Source organism: Symphalangus syndactylus, chromosome 5 (assembly GCF_028878055.3).
Source record: "Symphalangus syndactylus isolate Jambi chromosome 5, NHGRI_mSymSyn1-v2.1_pri, whole genome shotgun sequence".
Taxonomy (NCBI): Eukaryota; Metazoa; Chordata; class Mammalia; order Primates; family Hylobatidae; genus Symphalangus; species Symphalangus syndactylus.
The window spans coordinates 118,734,325-118,752,035 of record NC_072427.2 but is presented as its reverse complement, the minus strand read 5'-3'; the positions used below and the strand labels follow the sequence as shown (position 1 = coordinate 118,752,035).

At 37.6% G+C, this 17,711-nt stretch overlaps 1 long non-coding RNA gene across 3 annotated transcripts in view; it reads right to left on the bottom strand.

Moving 5' to 3' along the window:
- The window catches only part of LOC129482798 (uncharacterized), a 75,911-nt gene that overhangs the window by 36,125 nt on the left and 22,075 nt on the right, over positions 1–17,711 (bottom strand). The window contains exon 3 of one of the 3 annotated variants that reach the window (XR_010120815.1): positions 9,593–10,052. The exons of the other annotated variants lie outside the window; for them this stretch is intronic. This is a non-coding gene — a long non-coding RNA (uncharacterized lncRNA). Of the gene's footprint in view, positions 1–9,592; positions 10,053–17,711 lie in introns of those variants that run through there. 3 annotated transcript variants of the gene reach the window in all.

Genomic DNA, 17,711 nt, shown 5'->3' with positions numbered 1-17,711 from the left:
CAGAATTTTATATCTGGCCAAACTTAGCTTCATAAGTGAAGGAGAAATATGTTCCTTTCAGATAAGCAATGCTGAAGGAATTTGTCACCACTGGGCCTGCCTTGTGAGAGCTCCTGAAGGAAGCACTAAATATGCAAAGGAAAAACCATCACCAGCCACTACAAAAACACAATGAAGTACACCGACCAGTGATACTGTGAAGCAACCACATAAACAAGTCTGCAAAATAACCAGCTAGCAATGATAATGACATGATCAAATTCACATGTAACAATATTAACCTTAAATGTAAATGGACTAAATGTCTCAACTAAACATTACAGTATGGCAAGCTGGATTAAGAGCCAAGACCCATTGGTATGCTGTCTTCAAGAGACCCATCTCATGTGCAAAGACACACATAAAGGGATGCAGGAAAATTTACCCAGCAAATGGAAAGCAGAAAAAAAAGGAGTCACAATCCTAGTTGCTGACAAAACAGACTTTAAACCAATAAAGATCAAAAAAGACAAAGAAGGGCATTAAATAATGGTAAAGGGTTCAACTCAACAAGAAGAGCTAACTATCCTAAATGTATATGCACCCAATACAGGATCACCCAGATTCATAAAGCAAGTTCTTAGAGACCTACAAAGAGACTTAGACTCCCACATAATAACACCCCACTGACAATACTAGACAGATCATTGAGACAGAAAATTAACAAAGATATTCAGGACCTGAACTGAGCTCTGGATCAAGCAGACCTGATAAATATCTGCAGAGCTTTCCACCCCCAAACAACAAAATATACATTCTTCTCATGGCCAAATGGCACTTACTCCAAAATTGGTCACGTAATCAGAAGTAAAACACTCCTCAGCAAATGCAAAAGAACTGAAATCATAACAATCCCTCAGACCACAGCACAATCAAAATAGAACTCCAGATTAAGAAATTCACTCAAAATCACAAAACTACATGGAAACTGAGCAATCTGCTCCTGAAGGACTCCTGGGAAAATAATGAAATTAAGGCAGAAATCAAGAAGTTTGTTTAAACTAATGACAACAAAGAGAGAATGTACCAGCATCTCTGGGATACAACTAAAGCACTGTTAAGAGGGAAATTTATAGCACTAAATGCCCACATCAAAAAGCTAGAAAGATCTCAAATCAATAACCTAACATCTCAACTAAAAGAACCAGAGAACCAACAGCAAACCTCAAAGCTAGCAGAAGACAAGAAATTATCAGGATCAGAGCAAAACTGGAAGAGATAGGGCCAAGAAAAACCCTTAAAAAATCAGTGAATCCAGGAGCTGGTTTTTTGCAAAAATTGAGAAAATAGACTACTAGATAGACTAATAAGGAAAAAAGAGAAGAATCAAATAGATACAATCAGATACAAGGGGGATATCACCAGTGACCCCACAGAAATACAAACAACCGTCAGAGAACACTATAAACACCTCTATGTACCTACACTAGAAAATCTAGAATAAATGGGTAAATTCCTGGACATGTACACCCCCTCAAGACTGAACCAAGAATAAATTGAATTCCTGAATAGACCAGTAATGAGTTCTGAAATTGAGGCAGTAATAAATACTCTACCAACCAAAAAACCCCAGGACCAGATGGATTTACAGCTGAATTCTACCAGAGGTACAAAGAAGAGCCAGTACCATTTCTACTGAAACTATTCCAAAAATTTGAAAACAAGGCACTCCTCCCTAACTCATCCTATGAGGTCAGCATCATCCTGATACCAAAACCTGGCAGAGACACAACAGAAAAAGAAAACTTCAGGCCACTATCCCTGACAAACACTGATGCAAAAATCCTCAGTAAAATACTAGTAAACTGAATCCAGCAGCACATCAAAAAGCTTATCCACCAAAATCAAGTTGGCTTCATCCCTGGGATGCAAGGTTGGTTCAACATATGCAAATTAATAAAGATAATTCATCACATAAACAGAATTAACAACAAAAACCACACAATTATCTCAATAGATGCAGAAAAGGCCTTCAATCAAATTTGTCATTTTAAGGTCAGCCAAGAGAAAGGATGAGAGAGAGAGAGAGAGACCCAAGTTCAGGCAAGCCTTTATTTAACCTGCTGGCTGTTCCATTACAGACAGAGGAGACAGTCCTGAGCTTGCAAGATGATGGGTTTGTATTGGGTAGAGAGATTCTGGGGTCGTTTATTGGTTAACTTTGCCATCTGTCACCTTGTGATGTTTATGGTAGCAGCTAGATGAAGGAACTTACAGGAGGGAGTAGGTAAAGTTTGTTTATGCTTCCCACCATCTCCCTCTGTGTGGTCTGGATGGTTTGTAATTGGGGTTTGTTTATTGTAGCAAGACCTGATAGGTAAAGTCTGTTGGCTTCACCATGGCACTTAGATAAGGGCTTAGAAATGTAAAAAGTTTTGAGGGAAGGGTAGGTAGCACAGAGAGGTTTGCGGGGAGTGTTGGCAATACCAAGAAGCTTTTTGGGGTGGTTTGTCCCTAACAATCATCCCTTTATGTTAAAAACCCTGAATGAACTAAGTATTGAAGGACCATGCCTCAAAATTGTAAGAGCTATATATGACAAACCCACAGCCAATATTGTACTGAATAGGGAAAAGCTGGAAGCATTCCCCTTGAAAATCAGGACAAGATAAGGATGCCCTCTCTCACCATTCCTATACAACATAGTATAGGATGTTCTGGCTAGAGTAATCAGGCAAGAGAAAGAAAGAAAGCGTATTCAAATGAAAATAGAGGAAGTCAAATTATCTTTGTTTGCAGATGACATCATCCTCTATCTAGAAAACTCTACTGTCTCAGCCTAAAATCTTCTTAAGCTGATAAGCAACTTCAGCAAAGTTTCAGGATATGAAATCGATGTGCAGAAATCACTAGCATTCCTATACACCAACAGTAGACAATCAGAGAGCCAAATCATGAATGAACTCCCATTCACAATTGCCACAAAGATGATAAAATGCCTTGGAATACAGTTAACAAGGGAAGTGAAGGTCCTATTCAAGAAGAACTACAAACCACTGCTCAAGGACATCAGGACACAAAGAAATGGAAAAACATTCCACGCTCATGTATAGAAAGAATCAATATTGTGAAAATGGCCTTACTGGCCAAAGTAATTTATCAATGCTATTCCTATTAAACTACCAGTGCCATTTTTGACAAATTAGAAAAAAAAATCTATTTTAAAATTCATGTGGAATAAGAGCCCAAATAGCCAAGACAATCGTAAACAGAAACAACAAAGCTAGAAGCATCACGCTACCCAACTTCAAACTATACTACAAGGCTACAGTAACCAAGACACCATTGTACTGGTACAAAACAGACACATAGACCAATGGGACTGAATAGAGAACTCAGAAATAAGGCCACACTCCTACAACCATCTAATCTTTGACAAACCTGGCAAAAGCAATGAGGAAATGATCCCCTATTTAATAAATGGTGCTGGGAGAACTGGCTAGCCATACCGCAGAAGATTGAAACTGGACTCCCTCCTTACATAGTATACAAAAATGAATATGGATTAAAGACTTAAATATAAAATCCAAAACTATGAAAACCATAGAAGAAAATCTAGGTAATACCACTCTGGGCATAGGCTTGGGTAAAGATTTCATGACAAAAATGACAAAAGCAATTGCAACAAAAGCAAAAATTGACAAATGGGATCTAATTAAACTAGAGTTTCTGCAAGCAAAAGAAACTATCATCAGAGTGAACAGACAATCTACATAATGGGAGAAAATTTGTGTCATCTATCCATCTGACAAAGGTCTAATATCCAAGGTCTACAAGGAACTTACAAAAAATTACAAGAAAAAAACAATCCCATTAAAAAGTAGGCAAAGGACTTTTGGAAGAAAATTTATGTAATCTATCCATCTGACAAAGGTCTAATATCCAAGGACTACAGGGAACTTACGCAAAATTACAAGAAGAAAACAACCCCATTAAAAAGTAGGCAAAGGATATGAACAGACATCTCCCAAAAGAGGACATTCATGGGGCCAAACATGAAAAAAAGCTCAACATCTCTGATCATTAAAGAAATGCAAATCAAAACCAAAATAAGATGCCATCTCATGCCAGACAGAATGGTGGTTATTAAAAAATCAAGAAACAACAGGTGCTGACGAGGTTGCCAAGAAGAACACTTTTACACTGTTGGTGGGAGTGTAAATTAGTTCAACATTGTGGAAGACAGTGTGGCAATACCTTAAAGACCTAGAACAAGAAATGCTATTTGACCCAGCAATCCCATTACTGGATATATACCCAAAGGAATATAAATTATTCTATTATAAAGATACATGCACATGTATGTTCATGACAGCACTATTCACAATAGCAAAGACATGGAATCAACCCAAATGCCCATCAATGGTAGACTGAATAAAGAAAATGTGGTACATATAACGTGGAATACTATGCACTCATAAAAAGGAGTGAGATCATGTCCTTTGCAGGGATATGGAAGGAGCTAAAACTGTTATCCTCAGCAAGCTAATGCAGGAATAGAAAACCAAACACTCCATGTTCTCATTTATAAGTAGGAGTTAAATGATGAGAACATAGGGACACACGTGGGGAAACCACATACACTGGGGTCTGTTGGTGGGGATGGGGGGAGAGAGAGCATCAGGAAGAATAGCTAATGGATGCTGGGCTTAATACCTATGTGATAGGATGATCTTTTCAGCAAACCACTATGGCACTTGTTTACCTATGTAAAAAACCTGCACATCCTATACATGTACCCTGGAATTTAAAATAAAAGTTGAAAAAAAAAAAGAATTAGTTCATTACCAAGGCATTTGAATCTGTGTGACTCATTATTATGCCTATTTTCCAGGTAACAATTATCCTGAAATATTTTTCTCTTTGTTTCTGTTTTTGAGACAGAGTCTCACTCTGTCACCCAGGCTGGAGTGCAGTGGTGCGATCTTGGCTCAGTGCAACTTCCAACTCCTGGTTCAAGCAATTCTCATGCCTCAGCCTTCCAAATAGCTGAGATTACAGGAATGTGCCACCACGCCTGGCTAATTTTTGTATTTTTAGTAGAGACAGGGTTTCGCCATGTTGCCCAGGCTGGCCTCAAGCTCCTGGCCTCAAGTGATCCACCTGCCTGGGTCTCTCAAAGTGCTGGGATTACAGGCATGAGCCATTGTGCCCAGCCTATCCTGAAGTTTTTGCTTGATATTTATGACATTTTTCTTTTCACTAAGAACAGAAACATATTAGTTTGTATTTTATTCTAAAATTTAAAGTTTATCATTGACAAATCTTTAATCACCCTGGAATTGATTTGATGTAGATATTAGAGATCTAACTCCATTCTCCATTCCACCCTCCATTTTAATAGCCAATGGTCAAAAAATTTAATGAATTGTTTTACCTTTCCTCACTGATTGGCAGTGCTGCTTCTTCATGTATCAAGTTTAAGTGGCTCTGTTTCTGAATGTGCAATTCTATTTTATTGGCTAATTTATCCATACTTAAGACAAAATCACATTCTCTTGTCACAATCACATAATACATTTTGCTATCTAATAGGACAAATTGACCACTTATTTTTTCTCCTTTTAAGTATCTTCATTATTCTTGGTTCTTTGTAATTCTCAAATAACAAGAATTATCTCCTCTAGTTTCTAAACAGCAACACAACAAAAACAAGAACAAAAATAATAATTTCTCTTTTATTTTGAGAGGGATTGATTTGAAGCCATATAGAAATTTTGGGAGAATTGATATTTTGTTGTCTGTGATAAGCAGATGTCTCTATTTTTAACGGTTTTAAAGTATTTATAATTTTATCCATAAAGGGCTTATGCGTGATTTAAAAGTTAAACTTCCAGGGTTTTTTTCCCTAAAAAAATTATGGTATTATACTTCACACTTAAGTCCATGATCTGTTTGAGTAAATTTTTGTATAAAGAATGGATTTGTGATTTGTCTATTTCTCCTTTCAGTTCTATAAGTCTCTGTCTGACATATTTTGAGGATCTGTATTTGGCACATGTACATGTAGGATTGCTATATTTTCTTGGTAAATTGGCCCTTTTATGACATTTTGACTCTGGGATGTCTAAGTATCTGGTAATTTTTTTTCTCTGAAGTCTGTGTTTTTATCTGATAGTAACATAGTCACTCCTGCTTTCTTTTGATTAATGTTTACATGATATATCTCTTCCCCTCCTTTTCATTTCAAAGTGCATATATTGTTATATTTGAAGTTTCTGGTAGACAGCATATAATTGTATCATGTTTTTAAATCTACTCTGTCAATATCTGTCTTTTAGTTTACTTGCGTAATTAACAATTATTTACATTTAACATAAAAGGCTTATGTCTGCCATCTAAGATGCCTCCAGGCTTCCTAACTGATGTGTCTTAAAACTTCAAAAAGAAAAAAAATTATTTTATTATTTTAATGATTTAATTTGGCCCTCTTTTTTATTTTAAACTTTTATTTTAGGTTCAGGGGTACATGTGCAAGTTTTGTTATATAGTTAAAATCATGTCACGGGAGTTTCTTGTACAGATTATTCTATCACCCAGGTACTAGGCCTAGTACCCAATGGTTATTTTTTCTGATCCTTTCCCTCCTCCTGCCTTCCATCCTCAAGTAGGCCCTTGTTGTTCTGTTGTTCTCCTCATAGGGTCCCTGTGTTCTCCTCATTTAGCTCCCACTTATAAGTGAGAACATGTGGCATTTGGTTTTCTGTGTCTGCATTAGTTTGCTAAGGATAATGGCCTCCACCTCCATCCATGTTCTTGCAAAGGACATGGTATCATTCTCTTTTATGACTGTACAGTATATATGTACCACATGGTATATATGTACCACATTTTCTTTACCCAGTCTGCCATTGATGGGCATTTTGGTTTATTCCATGTGTTTGCTATTGTGAATAGTGCTGCAATGAATCTATGCATCCCTGTGTCATGATGGTAGAATGATTTGTATTTCTTTGGGTATATCCCCAGTAATAGGATTGCTGGGTCGAATGGCAGTTCTGTTTATAGCTCTTTGAGGAATTGCTACACTGCTTTTGATGGTTGAATTAAGTTACTCTCCCACCAACAGGGTATAAGCATCTCCTTTCTCTGCAACTTTACCAGCGTCTGTTATTTTTTACTTTTTAGTAATAGCCATTCTGATTGGTGTGAGGTGGTACCTCACTGTGGTTTTAATTTGCATTTCTGTAATGATTGGTGATATTGGACTTTTTTTATATGCTTCTTGGCCGCATGTATGTCTTCTTTTGAAAAGTGCCTGTTCCTGTCCTTTGCCCACTTTTTAATGGGGTTATTTTTCTTGTACATTTATTTATAGATGCTGGATATTAGTCCTTTGTCAGATGCATAGTTTGCAAATATTTTCTCCTATTCTGTAGGTTGTGTTTACTGTGTTGATATTTTCTTTTGCTATGCAGAAACTCTTTAGTTCAATTAGATCCAATTTGTCAATTTTTGCTTTTGTTGCAACTGCATTTAGCATCTTCATCATGGAATCTTTGCCAGTTCCTATGTTCAGAATAGTATTGCCTAGGTTATCTTTTTATAGTTTGGATTTTATATTTAAGTCTTTAATATATTTTGAGTTGATTTTTATATATAATATAAAGAAGGGGTTCCAGTTTCAATCTTACGCATATGGCTAGCCAGTTATCTCAGCACTATTTATTAAATGGGGGGGTCCTTTCCCCATTGCTCGTTTTTGTCAGCTTTGTAAAAAATCAGATTGTTGTAGGTGTGCAGCCTTATTTCTGGACTATCTATTCTGTTCAGTTGGTCTTTGTGTCTGTTTTTGTACCAATACCATGCTGTTTTGGTTACCATAGCCCTGTAGAATAGGTTGAAGTCAGGTAGCGTGATGCCACCAGCTTTAGTCTTTTTGCTTAGAATTGCCCTTGTTATTTGAGCTTTTTTTTTGGTTCCATATGAATTTTAAAATACTTTTTTTCTAGTTATGTGAATAATGTTATTGGTAGTTTAATAGGAATAGCATTGAATCTATAATACTGCTTTGGCCAGTATGGTCATTTTAATGATAATGATTCTTCCTGTCCATGAGCATGGAATGTTTTTCCATGTGTTTGTGTCATCCCTGATTTATTTGAGCAGCGTTTTGTAGCTCTCATTGTAGAGATCTTTCACCTCCCTGGTTAGCTATGTTCCTGTGTTTTTTATTCTTTTTGTAGCAATTGTGAATGGGATCGCTTTTCTGATTTGGCTGTTGTTGGTATATTGGAATGCTAGTGAGTTTTGTCCATTGAGTTTTTTGTCCTGATACTTTGCTAACATTGTTTATCTGCTGAGGGAGCTTTTGGGCCAAGGCTATGGGGTTTTCTATATATAGAATCATGTTGTCTACAAACATGGATCATTTGACTTCCTATATTCATATTTGGATGCACTTTATTTCTTTATCTTGCCTGATTGCTTTGGCCAGGACACCTAATACAATGTTGAATAGGAGTGGTAAGCGAGGACATCCTTGTCTTGTGCTGGTTTTCAAGGGGAATGCTTCCAGCTTTTGCCCATTCTGTATGTCAGTATGTTAGCTGTGGGTTCATCCTAGACGGCTCTTATGATTTTGAGGCATAGTCCTCCAATACCTAGTTTACTGAGGTGTTCTTTTTTTTTTTTAAACGGAGTCTTGCTGTGTCACCTATGCTGGATCACCTGAGGTCAGGAGTTCAAGACTAGCCTGGCCAACATGGTGGAACCCTGTCTCTACTAAAAATACAAAAATTAGCCAGACACAGTGGCACATGCCTGCAGTCCCAGCTACTCAGGAGGCTGAGGCTGAAGAATCACTTGAACCAGGGAGGAGGAGGTTGCAGTGAGCTGAGTTTTTTTTTTTTTTTTTTTTTAACATGACAGGGTATTGAATTTTATCAAAAGATCTATCTGTATCTATTGAGATAATCATGTGGTTTTCATTTTAGTTCTGTTTATGTAATGAATCATATTAACTGATTTGCAGATGTTGAACCAACCATGTATTCCAAGGATAAAGCCTACTTGATCATGGTGGATTCACTTTTTGATATCCTGCTGGATTTGGTTTGCAAGTATTTTGTCGAGGATTTTTGCATTAATGTTCATCAAGGATATTGTTGGCTCACTTTTTTAAAAGTCAGTAACACAGAGTCTAGTGGGTTCTAATAGAAGTTATATTAATAGCTTGTTATGCTTGGAATGTAAGCAAACAAATGAAACTTTCCAGTTTTTATCTTTTGTTCCCAATATTTCCAAATATAAGTATAAAACTTGGTCCCAAATCTATGGTGATGACTTATATGTAACCAATTAGCAAGCCATATGGTCTGCCCTGGACTATTCAGTCTATGTTCTGATGAGTTCCAAAATTGTATACTTCCTGGATTTTCAAAGTAAAATATTAAGGCCTAAGAAAAAGCAGGTGGATAGATGATATTAGACTTTTAAGCACCATTAAGTTACGGGCTGTGTCTTTTTTTCACAACATCATACTTAGAGCATAGTATAATGTGGCACATAGAAGATATTTGATTAATATTTGTAAAATGGATGAATGAACAAATGAAACAGAAAGCTGATTTATTAGCTCTCAGCTCAACAACAGTCCTCATTTCATCTTCTTCTGTCCATACTCAATCCCCATCTCCAAGGTACAGTTTGAAGTTCAATTCCTTTTGCAGCATTTCCTTAATGATCTACCAACTGGAAGTAGCTGCTCCTTTTCCTGAAAACTTAGACCTTCATCATGCCTCTGATCACCTTGTACCTCTCATTGGTGATGTTTGTTCACATCTTTTGTTATGACTCTTGAGCTCTTTTTATTTTTTGAAAGGGTTATCTATGTCCCTTTGATCTTGTCACCACAGCTCCCAGCACAGTGTTTTGTATCCATCAGAGGCTCTTGTTGAATTTCTACTGCAGAAAATTGTGACTGCCTGAGATGGCTGTTGTTCTCATCTGGGACTTGTTCCATTATAATGGTGAAGGGTTGTCAAGGTTGGAGGATGACTCTTTAGGCTTCACTGTAGAGGAACACATGGGCAGAAAAATATCTAGAATCAAAACTTGTATGTGGTATCACAATGACTTTGTCTTCAGAAACATATCATGATACACATTTTTGAAACTGGCAGCCAATATCTTCTGAATTAAAATTTAACTGTTTTAACTTTATTAGAAGAGGATTGATTTGCTATCTGATTCAGTAGTGCAATTAGGTGAACATATTCTTAAGGTAAATGAACAAGAACTGAAAATAACCCAAAGAGTAGGCTGGGAGTGTAAGCCAAAACCAAAATCTTGATTTAAAGGTATTTTCCATCTCAAAAGCTACTCATGTAAGAACGAGCTAGATTTTCTAAAATAATAAATCTTGTTTGTTTACTCTTTTTATTTTTAGTTCTTTAAAGTGCTAGGTTACTGTTATTTTTTGAAAGTGGTTCTTGTGGAGATTAAATATGGAAAAATGATACTGCTTTCAGAAGAAAGTACTCTGTTGAGAAACTTCTGTCACAACAAAGAGCTACCAGTGCGGTGGCTCATGCCTATAATCCCAGCACTTTGGGAGGCCGAGGGGGGTGGATCATGAGGTCAGGAGATTGAGACCAGCTTGACCAACATGGTGAAATCCCGTCTCTACTCAAAATACAAAATTAGCTGGGTGTGGTCACAGGCACCTGTAATCCCAACTATTCAGGAGGCTGAGGCAGAAGAATTGCTTGAACCCAGGAGGCGGAGGTTGCAGTGACCTAAGGTTGTGCCGCTGTGCTCCAGCCTGGGTGACAGAGCAAGACTGCATCTCAAAAAACAAAAAAAAGCTATCAACAGAAATTTATTATACTCTTTCAACATTTTCTGAACTCTTAAATTACAAAAATGTTGGAGAGGGCAGAAATGATGCGAGAAAGATGTGCAGGAATTAGCCAGGTGAGGAAATGACCTTTCAAGCAGAGGAAAAGGGGACAATGAAGGCACACAGCTGACACAGAGTAGGAAGTATGGAGAGACCTGAGGCTGAATCGAAAGGCAGAAGAATAAGAAATGCAGCTAGAAAGAGGAATCCAGAGCCTTGCATATATTGTACTTAAAGAGCTTGGAATTTATTCTTTACACAGGATAAACCATTAAAGGTATTTTCCATTAATCCATTATAACTATTTATTGTGCTAGGCACTGTTCTAGGGATTGAAGATACAGTAGTGGGCAAGACATAATATCTTCCCTCACAGGACTTATAATCTACAGAGGAGTACAGAAAATAGATAAGCAATGATAATATAATACATGCTTTACTTTTGCAATGGAGAATCGTGGCACCTTATTAAGAACTTACCAATATTTTAGGTTGTTCACTCTTCCTGCAGTTTGGAGTATGGCTACAGGTTGACAGATTGTGAGACACTGACCTTATTGAGATAAAGTGCCTGCTACATAGTAGATATACAGCCAATGTGCTAAATCCTGGACTGCTTTCTACTTGTTGGGTGGGAGACTTGCAGCTATTTAAAAAAATTTAGCACCTGGCTGGGAATGATTTATTGATATAACCCAGGAGATCCATAGACATTTCTTTTGGTTTTATGATGTCTGTTATTTTGAGAGAGAAATAAGAAAACTACAAGTTATCTAAAATAATTTTTGTAGAATAATTTCTCAAAGATTTGTCTGTGATCTGGGGCACTTAGTCATTTTTGCTTCTATTTCTCCATAGCACTCAGTATACAACTCCATTAGTGTTAATTGCAGTGTGTTAATCATCTGATTATATATCCCAGGTTTGGAGAACTGTGAGCACACCAGGACTCTGAGATGAATCCCAAACAGAGGACCTGGCACATCAAAGAGAGATTTTTCTCCAAGTATCATCCCAGGACTACCCGAGGGGCTTGCAAAAATGCAGATTCCTGGAACTCTGCTCCAGACAGAATGAATCAGATTTTATTAGGAAGGCTGAGAATTTGCACTTTATAGTCCTCAAGATTCTTATGTATACTAAAGTCTGAATATAATGTTTGCTGTTGAACTGATACTCAAGAACTTACTCTTTTTGAGTAGAGAAAGTGTCTTATAATAAATTCAGGTTTAACTAACATTATATTTGACCTTAAGCTCTGCTATTTGTTTTTTCATATTTTTGGAACCACTATTCTCAATGTCAGAAACACAGGAAGAAGATAAAAATGTCAATACACAGAAATGTATCTAGAAAAACATCTGTGACACTCTTACCTCAGTACATTATAAAAGTACATGCTGGGGGGAAAATCCACATTAACCCCAGTCAGGCAGGCAACTGAAAGAGGCATCTCTGTGGCAACTTCTAAAACTTAAAATACAAAGAAGAGGCTTGGTAAAGATGATCAGGTATTGAAAGCCCATCATGTGGAACAAACCTTATATTAATTTGTTTAATTTTCACAGTAGCCATGTGAAGTAGACAATAATATTCCCATCTTATAGACAGGAAATTGAGACTTGAAGAGGCTAAGCAATTTGCCCAGAGAAGGTCTTTATTTTTCTTTTTTATAAATACGTTTTTTCCCCTTTTCCTTTTTCTCTTTGCTTAGAAAAGTATCAGCAAAGTTTTTTTTTGTGTTTTTTTTTTTTTTTTGCCTCTGTAGGACTAGATATTTAGTAGGTAATGTGATGGTAGCCTTTTTCAGTACTCTAATTTTATAATAATTTCTCATCTCTAACAACATAAGACAATAGCTGGGAAATCCAAGATGTCAACTGATACTCCAAGTGTTTTATGTTTAATTTTAGATTACGTGCAGTAGATCGCTCTCTAGCATCCAACCACACTGTAAGACATGAAATGCTTCTATAAGACGGTAAACCAACTGGAGAAAATCACATTTGATTCTGGATTCAGGGCTGAAGACACAGAAATAGCAGCCAGGGGTTATGCATTTTTCTCAGCTGAGAGAGCAAGCTCAGGGGTGGCATTAGGCTACCACATTTTGCGTTGCTTAGAGAAGACACATCTGTGTTCAAAGAGGCTTTCAGGAAGCCAGCTAAGACAAGTCCATGTCTTCATCAATGTAATCCTAAAAGTTTCAGGTCTTTTTGTAACAACAGTTATTATATATTACAAAGCGAAATGTAATATAGCAATCTAGTGAAAACAGTCCTGTAGTTATGCTCTGCTCTCTGATTCTCACTGTGAGAAGAATATGGGGAGATGAAGGCTTTTCTCTGAAGATATTTCTTAAACTGTAAAATATGAGCAGTAAATTCATATTTTTAGGACCTCATTTCTAAGGTCTTTTTGCCAAACTTTTAAAAATGATGATTTATATATGTCTGCAAGAAGTGTGAAAATATCTAACATTTAATTCTGATTTAACTCAATAAACCTACACGGCTGGGTGACTTGGCATCAGAAATGCCCTGACAAGGAATCAACATACAAGCTGAATTGGGGATATTGAATTCCAACTTGACTCATTTCAACATTTTACCCTGATTTCACATCTATCTAATGTATAAAGGCTTCCTATGGTATTCAACACAGTAATGTGAATAACCAAGCCATTTTTTGGGATGCTCACTATGTGGGCTGACCCAAGTTTGCAGGGACAGATCAGGTTTAGCTCCATTACAGATTAATTAAAACCTATTAATTATTGTAGTGACCCCTTTCACTCTCAAAAGTATCTGGTGTAAATGGTAAATCACGTGGCCACCCTATTCTTCACAGCCTTTGTGACATAGGTATTGGTCTCCTAATCCCACAGATAAGGAAATGGTAGTTAGGCTTTGAGAGGTTAAGCAGCTTGCTTAAACTAGCCAGTGGTGGAGCCAAGATAAAAACTCAGTTCTGTTTGGCCCCCAAACCCATGTTTTTAACCACTACCCTTCAGGGATCCTTTTTCTTCCATATGCTAAGAAAAAATTACTTATAATACAGCTCTGAAATGGGTATCACATCCTTTATTTTTAAAGTGTAAATAACCTTTCCTCCTAGGACATTTATCTTTATATTAAACTTAAATTCATCTTATTGAAAATTCAAGTGATTCCTTGGGCTCTGTCCCAGCGGATCTGGAGACCAGCTGGTCACGAGGATTTTATCTTTTTTCAAGTGTATTTATCCCTCAAGCCTCTGTAAATGGAAAACTTTGACTGCAAGGAACAAAGCACAGCGGTACTTTGCATAGCATCCTATACCGCTTTGGTTTATGTATCAGCAATAGGGGGATGCGAGGGTCTGGGCAATGCTGAGGTGTGTAGTCATGAGCTGAGGTGATATTCTTAAGGCCAAGGACACAGTAAACCATTCCTTGGTTGTCCTGAGAAGAAAAGAGGGCAGTATTTCTAAACAGTAGAGATTCTGAAGATGTTGAATACATTGCCCTAAAGGGGTGCCGATCTGGAGAAAAGTGGGGTGGTTAGGAAGTAAATGTGGCAATAGTGGCTAAAATTATGACGTTACCTGGCAGGACAATATCATCTCTATCGGATAGAAAAGGAAATAGATTCATTCAGCTTTTGACTTGCTTGCTCAAGGTTACACACAAATAAAAGGGCTAGATCATTCTTTCTTTTTTTTTTTGAGATGGAGTCTCGCCCTGTCCCCCAGGCTGGAGTGCAGTGGCGTGATGTCGGCTCACTGAAAGCTCCACCTCCCGGGTTCACGCAATTCTCCTGCCTCAGCCTCCCAAGTAGCTGGGACTACAGGCATCTACCACCACACCCAGCTAATTTTTTGTATTTTTAGTAAAGATGGGGTTTCACCGTGTTAGCCAGGATGGTCTCGATCTCCTGACCTCGTGATCCGCCCACCTTGGACTCCCAAAGTGCTAGGATTACAGGCGTGAGCCACTGTGCCCGGCCAATCTTGAACTCAGGGTTTCTAAATAAATAATTCTCCCATTCATTCTGTCTTCCCCCATCAACTCACCTTCCAACCCATCAATTAATTTATGTTACTAGTTATCAACCATTTGAGCATGAACTTTTGTACCCAAATAGTTCCCAAATTTTGATGGCTATTTGAAACACCTTGGGACCTTTAAAAAATACTGATTGATTTCTGGCTGCCAACGTGGACATTGTAATTTAATTGTGTGGGCTGTGATCTGGGCATCAGAATTGTTTTAATAAAAAACTCCCCAGATGATTCTAATGTATAACCAAATTAGGAATCCACTGTGCTGGCACTTGATTGAAGCTAGGAATAAGATGATCCAGGCAAACTGATGCTCTTAAAAATTGCAAGGAAATAGGGAATTCAAAGTCCATCCTTCTTACTTCAAGTATACAGAGAAAACATTTAAGCACAGGGACCTATGGTGTTCATAATATTCAGGGCATATATAATAAATGTTTCTAAATGTTACAGTCCCTTAGAGGGTCTATTTTTTTAAAATTTTATTATTATTATACTTTAAGTTTTAGGGTACATGTGCACAATGTGCAGGTTTGTTACATATGTATACATGTGCCATGTTGGTGTGCTGCACCCATTAACTCATCATTTAACATTAGGTATATCTCCTAATGCTATCCCTCCCCCCTCTCCCCACCCCACAACAGTCCCTGGTGTGTGATGTTCCCCTTCCTGTGTCCATGTGTTCTCATTGTTCAATTCCCACCTATGAGTGAGAACATGCGGTGTTTGATTTTTTGTCCTTGCAATAGTTTGCTGAGAATGATGGTTTCCAGCTTCATCCATGTCCCTACAAAGGACATGAACTCATCATTTTTATGGCTGCATAGTATTCCATGGTGTATATGTGCCATATTTTCTTCATCCAGTCTATCATTGTTGGAAATTTGGGTTGGTTCCAAGTCTTTGCTATTGTGAATAGTGCCGCAATAAACATACGTGTGCATGTGTGTCTTTATAGCAGCATGATTTATAATCCTTTGGGTATATACCCAGTAATGGGCTGGCTGGGTCAAATGGTATTTCTAGTTCTAGATCCCTGAGGAATCGCCACACTGACTTCCACAATGGTTGAACTAGCTTACAGTCCCACCAACAGTGTAAAAGCATTCCTATTTCTCCACATCCTCTCCAGCACCTGTTGTTTCCTGACTTTTTAATGATGGCCATTCTAACTGGTGTGAGATGGTATCTCATTGTGGTTTTGATTTGCATTTCTCTGATGGCCAGTGATGATGAGCAATTTTTCATGTGTTTTTTGGCTGCATAAATGTCTTCTTTTGAGAAGTGTCTGTTCATATCCTTCACCCACTTTTTGATGGGGTTGCTTTTTCTTGTAAATTTGTTTGAGTTCTTTGTAGATTCTGGATATTAGCCCTTTGTCAGATGAGTAGGTTGCAAAAATTTTCTCCCATTCTGTAGGTTGCCTGTTCACTCCGATGGTAGTTTCTTTTGCTGTGCAGAAGCTCTTTAGTTTAATTAGATCCCATTTGTCAATTTTGGCTTTTGTTGCCATTGCTTTTGGTGTTTTAGACATGAAGTCCTTGCCCATGCCTATGTCCTGAATGGTATTGCCGAGGTTTTCTTCTAGGGTTTTTATGTTTTTAGGTCTAACATGTAAGTCTTTAATCCATCTTGAATTAATTTTTCTATAAGGTGTAAAGAAGGGATCCAGTTTCAGCTTTATACATATGGCTAGCCAGTTTTCCCAGCACCATTTATTAAATAGGGAATCCTTTCCCCATTTCTTGTTTTTGTCAGGTTTGTCAAAGATCAGATAGTTGTAGATATGCAGCATTATTTCTGAAGGCTCTGTTCTGTTCCATTGGTCTATATCTCTGTTTTGGTACCAGTACCATGCTGTTTTGGTTCCTGTAGCCTTGTAGTATAGTTTGAAGTCAGGTAGCGTGATGCCTCCAGCTTTGTTCTTTTGGCTTAGGATTGACTTGGCAATGTGGGCTCCTTTTTGGTTCCATATGAACTTTAAAGTAGTTTTTCCCAATTCTGTGAAGAAAGTCATTGGTAGCTTGATGGAGATGGCATTGAATCTATAAATTACCTTGGGCAGTATGGCCATTTTCACGATATTGATTCTTCCTACCCATGAGCATGGAATGTTCTTGCATTTGTTTGTATCCTCTTTTATTTCATTGAGCAGTGGTTTGTAGTTCTCCTTGAAGAGGTCCTTCACATCCCTTGTAAGTTGGATTCCTAGGTATTTTATTCTTTTAAGATGAAGCAATTGTGAATGGGAGTTCACTCATGATTTGGCTCTCTGTTTGTCTGTTATTGGTGTATAAGAATGCTTGTGATTTTTGCACATCGATTTTGTATCCTGAGACCTTGCTGAAGTTGCTAATCAGCTTAAGGAGATTTTGGGCTGAGACAATGGGGTTTTCTAGATATACAATCATGTCATCTGCAAACAAGGACAATTTGACTTCCTCTTTTCCTAATTGAATGCCCTTTATTTCCTTCTCCTGCCTGATTGCCGTGGCCAGAACTTCCAACACTATGTTGAATAGGAGTGGTGAGAGAGGGCATCCCTGTCTTGTCTAATTTTTTTTTCCCTGAGCGGTTTGGGGAAGAACACAGCAAAATAAGATTTCTTCAGTGTCTTGTACTTATGTGAAGTGTACAGAGTGAAATATATGCCACTTCTATGTTCAAAACCTGAAGTGAAATAGATATGAATAAGTTGTAACTGAATTAGCACCTCACGACAGCTGCTTTCAGGGGTTAATTTAGGCTTCTTTTTATATCATGCTTCAGACTTTGATGTGATGAG